Source organism: Carex rostrata, chromosome 12 (assembly GCF_964058835.1).
Source record: "Carex rostrata chromosome 12, lpCarRost1.2, whole genome shotgun sequence".
In the NCBI taxonomy this organism is placed as follows: domain Eukaryota; kingdom Viridiplantae; phylum Streptophyta; class Magnoliopsida; order Poales; family Cyperaceae; genus Carex; species Carex rostrata.
Window position 1 is genome coordinate 4695787 of NC_135929.1, and position 9456 is coordinate 4705242.

Below are 9456 nucleotides of genomic sequence, written 5' to 3' on the forward strand. Positions count from 1 at the left end.
TTAATTGAACTTCAAGCAAATTGGTGATTTCTTTAATTTTTTTCCCTTGTCAATTGGTCACTTAATGTATCTTATATGAAAGCTGATTTTGTTTCGAAATTAGACATGAGCCTAAGCTGATCAGATTTTGAAACTCAAGCAAAGTGCAAAGAAATTAGAGCTTCCGAAAAGAAATTGAGGATGCATGTCCTTTGAATACAATGGACTAACGTCTAGCTTATTTTTGAAAATCAAAGCGCAATCAGTTCATATATTGATAGCTCAAACAAAATTCTGAGTAGCGTCTTCTTCTATTGATTTTATAATATTTTTTTGGGGTTTCCATCCATCCTTTTTCAGATCGAATTATTATACAAACTATAGTTTACTCAAATAAACCGAGATAAATTTTGGTTAATTTGGTCCGGTTTGAAGCGAATCGACCGTATGCATAGCCTTTTAAAGAACTACCATATCTATTTTTTGTGAATATTAATAATTGGGTGAAACTGGGGCAAACGTGTTGGAGATATACTTCGGATGGTAGATTGCTACAATAATTTGTTGTAGATATGTACATAAAAATAAAATAAAAAATTATTATTAGAGATCACAATTCAAGATAAATAAAAGTATATAATCATATAAATTCTCCGTTGATTTTTTAATAATATATTTTTCTTTGATATGTTGTTTTTATGAAAATATGCTCTTTTGTATGAATATTTTTTTCTCTAATAATATGTTTCTGTTGTAATGCATGGACACAATACTAGTATCTATTTATGAATCTAATTCTTGATAGATAAGTACTGTAGAATAAACAGTAATACTACAGTAAAACCCTAAACCCTAAAATAAAAAAATAAAAAAATAAAAAAATTTAAAAAGAAGAAAAAGCACGGACTTACTGTGCATTTCTTTTTTACCATCTTTTCTGGAAAGATCCATCCGTCACTATTCCAGAAATATCTTATCCCTCTTCTGCTTTTCCAGGCGGCTGTTTGGGCGATTTCGTTTACTTCTCAACTCTGCGCGACTTGGAGACGATTTACTGTGAAATTGTTTGCATTCAGCCTATGAAGGTTAGCTTCTTTCTTCTAATTTCCTCCTCCTTGATAGAGCGTTAGCTGTAGACACAGGTAGGAAAATTGTATGGGAAGAAACGAACGAGCCCTTTCAATTAATTTTGAGTTTTTGACACGAGGATGCGTCCATTTAACTGAATCAAGACTAAAAATAGAAAATGAGAAAAAGGTCAAGCCGATATACCCTGCAAATGCTTATTAAAACATATTATGTAATGTAAATCTTCCTTTGGTAATTATTCTTATCCAAGTTAATTAAGTTGCTGTTGTATAATATAAGAAATTCCTGAGCCAGCAATGATAAAAGAAGCTTTATGAGGTTTATTAACGACAATTTATACAATGATGAAAAAAGGTTTATTAGCTTTGGTATTTCATCCTTGTCTGGAGTCAAAACCCAAATTTTTACTTTTCATCAATATAATTGTTATTTTAGTTTTCAAATCACATCCTTTATCTTACTGATCTCAAAATTGTATTTTGTATACTATGTTTTGTTTTTGTTGTTTCATGTGTAAACTATTATTTGCATAACATGTTCTTAAACCACTGCCAAGTTGTTTTCTAGTATAATCTGGTCTTTGAGCAACAAGTTGGTTTTGAAGTGACCTGTAAACCAAAATCAATTAAGCATTAACATGCCAAGTAGATTTTTTGGTTGTATATATTTATATTCCAGCAGTTATGCAGAGCTTTTCTATTTGTAGCTTTTTTTTGTTATTCAGCAGCAACTGATCAAATACTTTTATTTTGGTAGAAAAAATGGAAACCCCACAAGCACAAGAGTCGCAAGATATTGTAATGGCAACCCTGCAAGAACCCGCTAATCAAGTCACTGGTATTTCCATTTAACCCTTAGTTTGTACAATAACTGCCTCACTCGAGTTTTAGTTACTTCCAAATGGTCTTTTAGCAAATAAACATAATATAATCAGTTAGTCTAAAAAATTTTTTGTTGAACTAGCAACTTTTTTCTAACTACTATGTTAGAATTTATCTTCTCTCCTCAATGAATCTACAACTTATAATACATTATTCTTAAATTGCAGAGTAAAGCAGAAAACATATCATCATGGATCTATCTATTATATTGTCGTGGTCATGGAGGTCTCTTCCTATTTTGCAACTTCTCCGAGACCAAGAAAGAGGCCGGCACTCCCAGAGACAAGAATTTTCTTTACCTAAGTATTTTTTTAGTTCTTGCTAAAACATATCAATTGTAGAACTTTAAGTGGTCTCTGGATTTTCTGAAAATTTCTCTTGTATTTTCTATATTTTGTCATTGTACTACTGTTACTGGTTCGATTTGGCTAAATTGGATCTTTTCATTTTCAAGTCAAATCCTATTTAATTTCTTGCCATATTAACCATAGTTGTTAGTATGATTAGATTGTGCTGGGGCTTTATTTAGTAAACAACAATGACATAGACTTGCTATATATGAGGAGAGATCAAGTTATAACATTTTTTGAGTTATAACAAGTTACAACAAGTATTTTCTACATTTTGAAAGTTCAAATCGTCGATTCAAACCGTTAGATGTGATCTCTGTAATAAAATGTGTTTGGAGATCAAATTTTATATTTTTTGAAATTTTTTTATTATTTATTAAGATGGGTACAAAATTCAATGGTTTGAATTTGATTAATTTTTGTATCCATCTTAATAAATAGTAAAAAAATTCTAAAAAATGTAAAATTTGGTGTCCAAGCACATTTTATTGTAGAGATCACATCTAACGGTTTGGATCGACGATTTGGACTTTCAAAATGTAGAAAATACTTGTTGTAACTCAAAAATTGTTGTTAACTCGATCCCTCCTCGCTATATATATAGTACTTAAATATGTGGTGTACCTCTAATTAATCAAAATACTAATGTCCATAATGAATTGGCTTGGTTCTATTTTGGTCAAGTCTTGCAGCAGTGCATAGCAGTTTCTCTTGGTACGGTAATGTTTTGATCGAATGTTTCTTTGAAGCAAGAAAATAAAAAAATCTATTAGAAATCGGTTTCTATTCATCGTTGGTGGATTCTTCACATTGGAGAGGGATAAAAAAACTATAAGAAGTGTTCTACAGGCCGAATAATATGGGTTGAATTAATATATTAAGTTTTATTGGGCTAGGCTCAAATTCTTGATCTGATCTGATCTGATTTCAGATCAGATCACGTTTTCTGAAGAGATGCATCCAGATGGTGCAACTGAATGGATGCATAAGTATTATAAATATACATGCAGCAGTTTGGTTTTAATGTTGGTTCTAGAAATTCTGTTCCACAAATATTAGAAAACGGAAGAGAGAAAGAAAAAAGAAAAAAAAACGGGACTTTCAGATCGATACTAGCATACCGACTGATTGTTGATTTTGGGTCTGTTCGTGTGGATACTGATAGAGGCGTGACTGCTGGGCTGTTACGTGAATCTGACACGGAACGAAAGGAGAAGAAGGAAAGGAGAAGAAGGCTACTGCTAGACTTGAAGTTTCCGCTGCGCGTCTAGTGGTAAAATCTGATTTAATCCTAGAATTAGTTTTATACATGGATTCTGATTTTCGAGTAGTGAACAAATATTGAACTGTTTCGAATTGTTGCACTATAACCTACCCGAAATCACAACAAAAACATACTTGCCAGTTCAATGGAGGGACTTGAACTGCCTCGACAAAGGAGGATTGCATGGCCGGCATCACTTTGTTGCCGGAGATTGTCATCCTCGATCTATTCTATCTTTCAGGATTTAGGCTTGATTGGTGGCAAATTTGTTTAAAGTTGTTGCATTGTGTACTAATAGCTTTGGGCCGTTGTGTAGTTGTATTCCTTTTTTTTGAAAAACTGATAGAAGCTATCAGTGGTTACAAAAATAAAATCAAATGAAAAACAACATCAGTATAACATTAGACAACAAGACTTCAAATCAGCAATGATGAAGCCATAAAATTGCTTCCCTCCAAGCATAGTCAGCAGCCAGTTTCGGAGGCAAGGACTTCTCTTCAAAAACTTTGGAGTTACGCTGCTTCCACAAAATCCAAATAGTTGAGAAGAAAAACACTCCCCAATACTTCCTGGATACCCTCTTCTTGCTACATAGCCAAGACCGGTACACGGTTTCTTGAACCGATAAGCCTCTGTGCAAAATATCATAGCCGAGTAACAGAGACAGTCCTCTCCAAACCTCCTTTGCATATATACAATCAAAAAATAAGTGAAAAGCCGTCTCTAATGCACAACTGTGACACATCACGCATCTTAGATCGCATTGAAAACCCCTAACGGCCATCACCTCCTGAGTGAGTATCTTTCCTTTTAGAAAAAGCAAAACAAAAACCTTGACCGAAGGGGGAATTTTAAGGAGCCAAGTGTAATGAAACCGCCACACAGTTTTACCCCCTGCCATTAGAACCTCATAAAATGACTTTGCTGAATAATCTTGAGAAGCATTCCATCTCCATAAGAGTCTATCACAAGTCGAACCCTGTACAGCATTGTTGTGAGGAAGACCATGTTGTGCACCTTTTTCTAAAGACCAATTCCGATTAGAAGCTAAAGGGGCAAACAAAGTAGACATGACCGGATAAATCCACGAATCAAACCAGTACGAAATAGTACTGCCCATAGCCACATTCCAAGTAGTACTCCAATCAAACAGAGGTCTGATTCTGATTAGCTGATTCCAGAAGAAGGAACCTTTAACCATCCAAATTCGATGTGTTTGATTTGTCCCATTAATAGACCTTATTGCCCTTGCAGTTAAAGCCCATAATGAATTTTGAAAATGGTATAATCGCCACCACCAACGAAGAAGTAGAGCCCAGTTTCAAATCTGTAAATTGGCACCACCCAATCCACCATTCCTTTTAGGAATGCAGACCTCGTACCAGTTTAATAGTGAAATGCCCCTTCTAGTATCCGAGTGCCCCCATAAAAACCTCCTTCGAATTTTATCGATCCTGTTAAGTACCCACTTTGGTAATAGAAAAGCTGACATAAAATAGATAGGAATCGAACTTAGAACCGAGTTCATTAGGAGTAATCTACCTCCTCTAGAAATAAATCTCCCTTTCCAACCTTCTAACCTTGCTTCTATTTTTTCAATTAACGGCATAAATGAAGCCTTACTCGGCTGAGTGATAGTTAATGGCAATCCCAAATAAATAATCGGGAAATTGGTTTGGCGACATCCAAGAATAGCTGACACAATAGGGATATGATTTGGGTCGATGTTGACAGGAATCCATGAGCTCTTATCAAAGTTGATTCCTAAACCGGATACAGATGTGAAAAGTCTCAAAATAATTTTAAGAGACACTAGAGTGGTGATATCCGTGTTAGCAATAAATACTGTGTCATCGGCATATTGGTGAATAATTATTGAGTCCTTCAATTTTCTAGAGATTCCAGAATTAGCTGAGAAATTAATCACCTGTATGAGTTTTTGAAGCACATCAACGGCGAGATTAAATAACATGGGTGATAACGGATCCCCCTGTCGCAACCCCTTTCTGTGCATGAAAAAATCAGATTCACCCCCATTCAATATCACCCTTGAAGATGAAGTTGTCAGTAGCTGTTCTATCCACTTAACCCATTTGATTGGGAAACCCCTCGAAAGCATTAAAGCGGTCAAATACCTCCAATTCACCGAATCAAATGCTTTCGCAAAATCTATTTTAATAAAACAAGCCGATTTTCCAGTACTTGAAATATGATGAAGCATTTCCCGAGTTGCATTAAAATTTTCTGTAATTTGGCGGCCTCTCACAAAGGCAGTCTGACATGGGGAAATCAAATCCGGCAAAACACTAGCCAACCGAGTTGATAACATTTTTGCAATTAATTTCAGCACCACATTCATAACACTAATAGGTCTATAATCCCCAACCTTTTCGGGTATTTCCTTTTTAGGAATCATGATTATATTTGCTTGGTTAATATTTTTTAAATCAATAGAGTGATCATAAAAACCTTGCAAAATAGCAATCACTTCCTCCTTTAAAGATGGCCAGTGTGTCTGAAGAAATTCATTCGGGAGCCCATCAGGCCCCGATGCCTTATTTCTTGCTAGATGCTTGACAGCCACTTCAATTTCACATTCTGTGAAAGCATCTTGCAGAAAATTTAGACTTGGATTTGAAGGGTATAGAATAGCCGAATTAAAAGGAATGACATTATTATCTACCCCTAATAAGCATTCCATTTGAGATCTGAAGGCATTTCGAATTTGTGTTTCAGAGGATAGAATTTCTTCTTGATGCATTAGGGAAGTAACCTTATTTCTTCGATGGCGTGATGATGCCATCGCGTGAAAATAACGAGTGTTCTTATCCCTTGCTTGCAACCACTTACAGCGTGATCTCTGATGCCACCTTGTCTCAATGATGCAAGCCAAATTGTACGCCCTTTCTCTAACCAAAATTCTGAACTTCCATTCAGACTCTTGTAAATGTCTATGCTCTTCAATACGGTCAAAGAACAGTATAGTTCTTTTGCAATTGAGCAATTGCTGCTCCAATTTTCCAAAATTTTGGCAGTGCCACGCTCGAAGCCGTTCATGCATTAGTTTGCATCTACTGTTGAATCGTTGCAGAGCAGAACCATTGGCACTTTGAGCCCATGTTTCTTCTATTATAGCCGCAGCCTGTGGATTTTTAAGCCAGAACAATTCAATCTTGAATTGTCTTCTCGGGTTTGGTTGAGTGAGGCAATTTAAGAGGAGAGGGGCATGGTCAGAAACTAAAACTTCCAAAGCAGCAAGCGAAATGAAGGAGAACTGTTGAGAGAGGTCATGAGTTACAAAGATTCGATCAATTTTAGAATGAGAGGGTTGCGGCCTGCTACTAGTCCATGTGAATTGTCTATTCTTCAGAGGTATATCAAGAAGCTGTAAATCACGAATCAAATCGTTAAACAGTGTCATAAGACGGAAACTTCTCCCGTCACCTGATCGATCAATTAACCATCTCACTAAATTAAAATCACCTCCCAAAATCCACGGGTGGTGAACTAAAGATGCCAAACCTCTCAACTCCTGAATGAATTCTGGTTTACGGTCATCAGTCGAAGGACCATACACATTAGTCACCAACAGCATAGCACCCGAGCCTAATTGTTTCAACAAGGCCGAGCAAGAGTGTTTAGTAACCCAAGAATTGATAAGCTGAAAACTCTTCTTCCAAGCAATTAAAATTCCCCCCGCTGAGCCTTTTGCATGAACAACAACACAATTCTTATCATAGTAAGATGGAAGAACACGCAAATAATAACCAAAATTATAATCACTCCATTTAGTTTCTTGTAACATACAAATATCCGCCCTTGACTGCCTAATTCCATTTCGAACAACATCACATTTTTCACCACTGCCTAGACCTCTACAATTCCAAGATAAAAGCTTAAACTTTGATAGTTTGAATGACATTAATAAACGAAATTGACATCACTCTTTTAGCTTGAGATTACAATCAGTAAGCCCCTTCATCCGAAGTGAGCTCATCTGCTGAGTCTGGGTCAAAACGCCCCAGGTCAAGGTCATCCTCCCCCAATTTTTCTGAAATCGTTTATGACCATCTATTTGCTCATGAGCACGTATGTAACCCTTTACGCCCCAGGTCAAGGTCAAGGTCATCCTCCCCCAATTTGTATTCCAAGGAGGCCACGTATGTAACCGTTTATGACCATCTATTTGCTCATGAGCAAGTTTAATTTGACTAATTTTCCATTTTTAGATGTTGTAAAATTGGGTGTTGGATGATAACATAGGAATTATCCACTGAATGGGTGGATAATGTGGTAGTTGTAATCAAATAAATCCGCTATTTAAACGCTGAATATATGACCTTTAGGCCTGTTAAACGAGCCGGGCCGGCTCATGGGCTTTGAGCTGGGCTCTTAAACGAGTCAAATTGAGCCGAGCTCAATTCGAGTTAAGCCCGAATTCGGCTCGAACTCGAAATAGAACATCCTTTCCCTAATCGATCCGATCCGAGCCGGGCCGCCCATTGGGTCGAACCATCGCTCTGTTTCTCTTTCGCTTTCCTTCGCTTCGCTAGGAGTAGCTCCGTTTCTCTTCTTCTTCTCCAGTTTCCATCGCTCTCGTCGCTCCGCTAGGAGAAGCTCCGTCAGTCTCTCGCTCGGTGCGCTCTCTCTCTCTCTCTGAGTTGTTTCAATTGAAAACAAAATCTGTTGTAACTTATAAAAAAATTGATACTGAAAACAAAATCTCTCTCTGATACTTTTATTTTGTGGGTCTCGGTGCTTTTATTTTGTGGGTCTTGTTAAATTGAAAACAAAATCTCTATCTCTGATACTGGTACCACTGATACTGGTAGGCCACCGACTTGGAATGGTGTCGACTGGATGTGCATTTTATATGAGTTTCTTGTTTTTATTGTCCGTGCACCTTTTCCTTGTTCTTCTTTTGTATTTATCTCTGTCCAAGTCTGTATTGCATCTCTGATGGATTTCTGTATCAGTGCATTAATGATTTATTTTATTAAGGTGGTCTCTCCTATTTAGCAAATTAAGCCTTGATTAACCATGGATTAAGCTTCACTGTTCCATAGAGACTTTGTTGAGGCCAGTGTTGTCTCACCTAACCTATTTTTTTCACTTATGATATGAGGCTCAATCAAGCTTTGGTTTAGTTCTCGTTTTATTATCCATATACAATTAAACACCAAATAAGCCCATGTAACAATCGGTTCATAGTTTCCAAATTTATTTTGCAGAGCTCTTTGCTATTCTAGCCATGAAATACTAACTACTGTTATGTTGTTTTTGTAAATAGATGATTATGATCAGCGTATCAATGAAGCCATAAATCAAGCAGAGTAAGTTCCTAAATTGAGTTTCTTGCTTGTTGTGATGCGTGTATATTGTTTTGGTGGTTCTGGGTTTATCAGTATATGGCTGTCCCTGTTCCAAATTCAGACCTTGAGAAATAAGTTCTGAGTTTATCAGTATACCGATGAATAATTAAAGGGGTTTGAGGCTGAATCAAGTGCTCAGGGAGGTCATTCAGAACATTTAAAAGGTTTCAATGGTTACAGAGGCTACAATTCAACCTGAACCAGGTTCTGGTCAAGCTCAGGTCACATGACCATGCATTTTCAGATCTGTCTGATCCATTTTCTCATGAATTTTGTACATGGGTTGTAAATTTTGTTTTACGGAACCAAAGAGACATGGATTAAGGGCTTGTATACCAATTTTTACCATTTTAGAGATTTTATTTACATTTTTAGGAATTTTTCTCCTGTCAGGGGCATGGACTGTCATTTTGACAGGAAAATTCAGAATTCTCTCATTTTTAAATATGAACTTTGAAAATTCATAACTTTGTGTAGAAAAATCAGAAAAATGCAAAGTTTGAGTCCATTTCATGTATTTT

General features: G+C 36.3%; 1 long non-coding RNA gene across 1 annotated transcript; it reads left to right on the forward strand.

Moving 5' to 3' along the window:
- The first annotated feature begins 905 nt into the window (after window positions 1-905).
- Window positions 906-2408, forward strand: LOC144562775 (uncharacterized). Its single transcript, XR_013514204.1, has 3 exons — window positions 906-1064; window positions 1825-1905; window positions 2117-2408. It is a non-coding gene; the product is annotated as an uncharacterized LOC144562775 (long non-coding RNA).
- Window positions 2409-9456: the final 7048 nt, after the last annotated feature.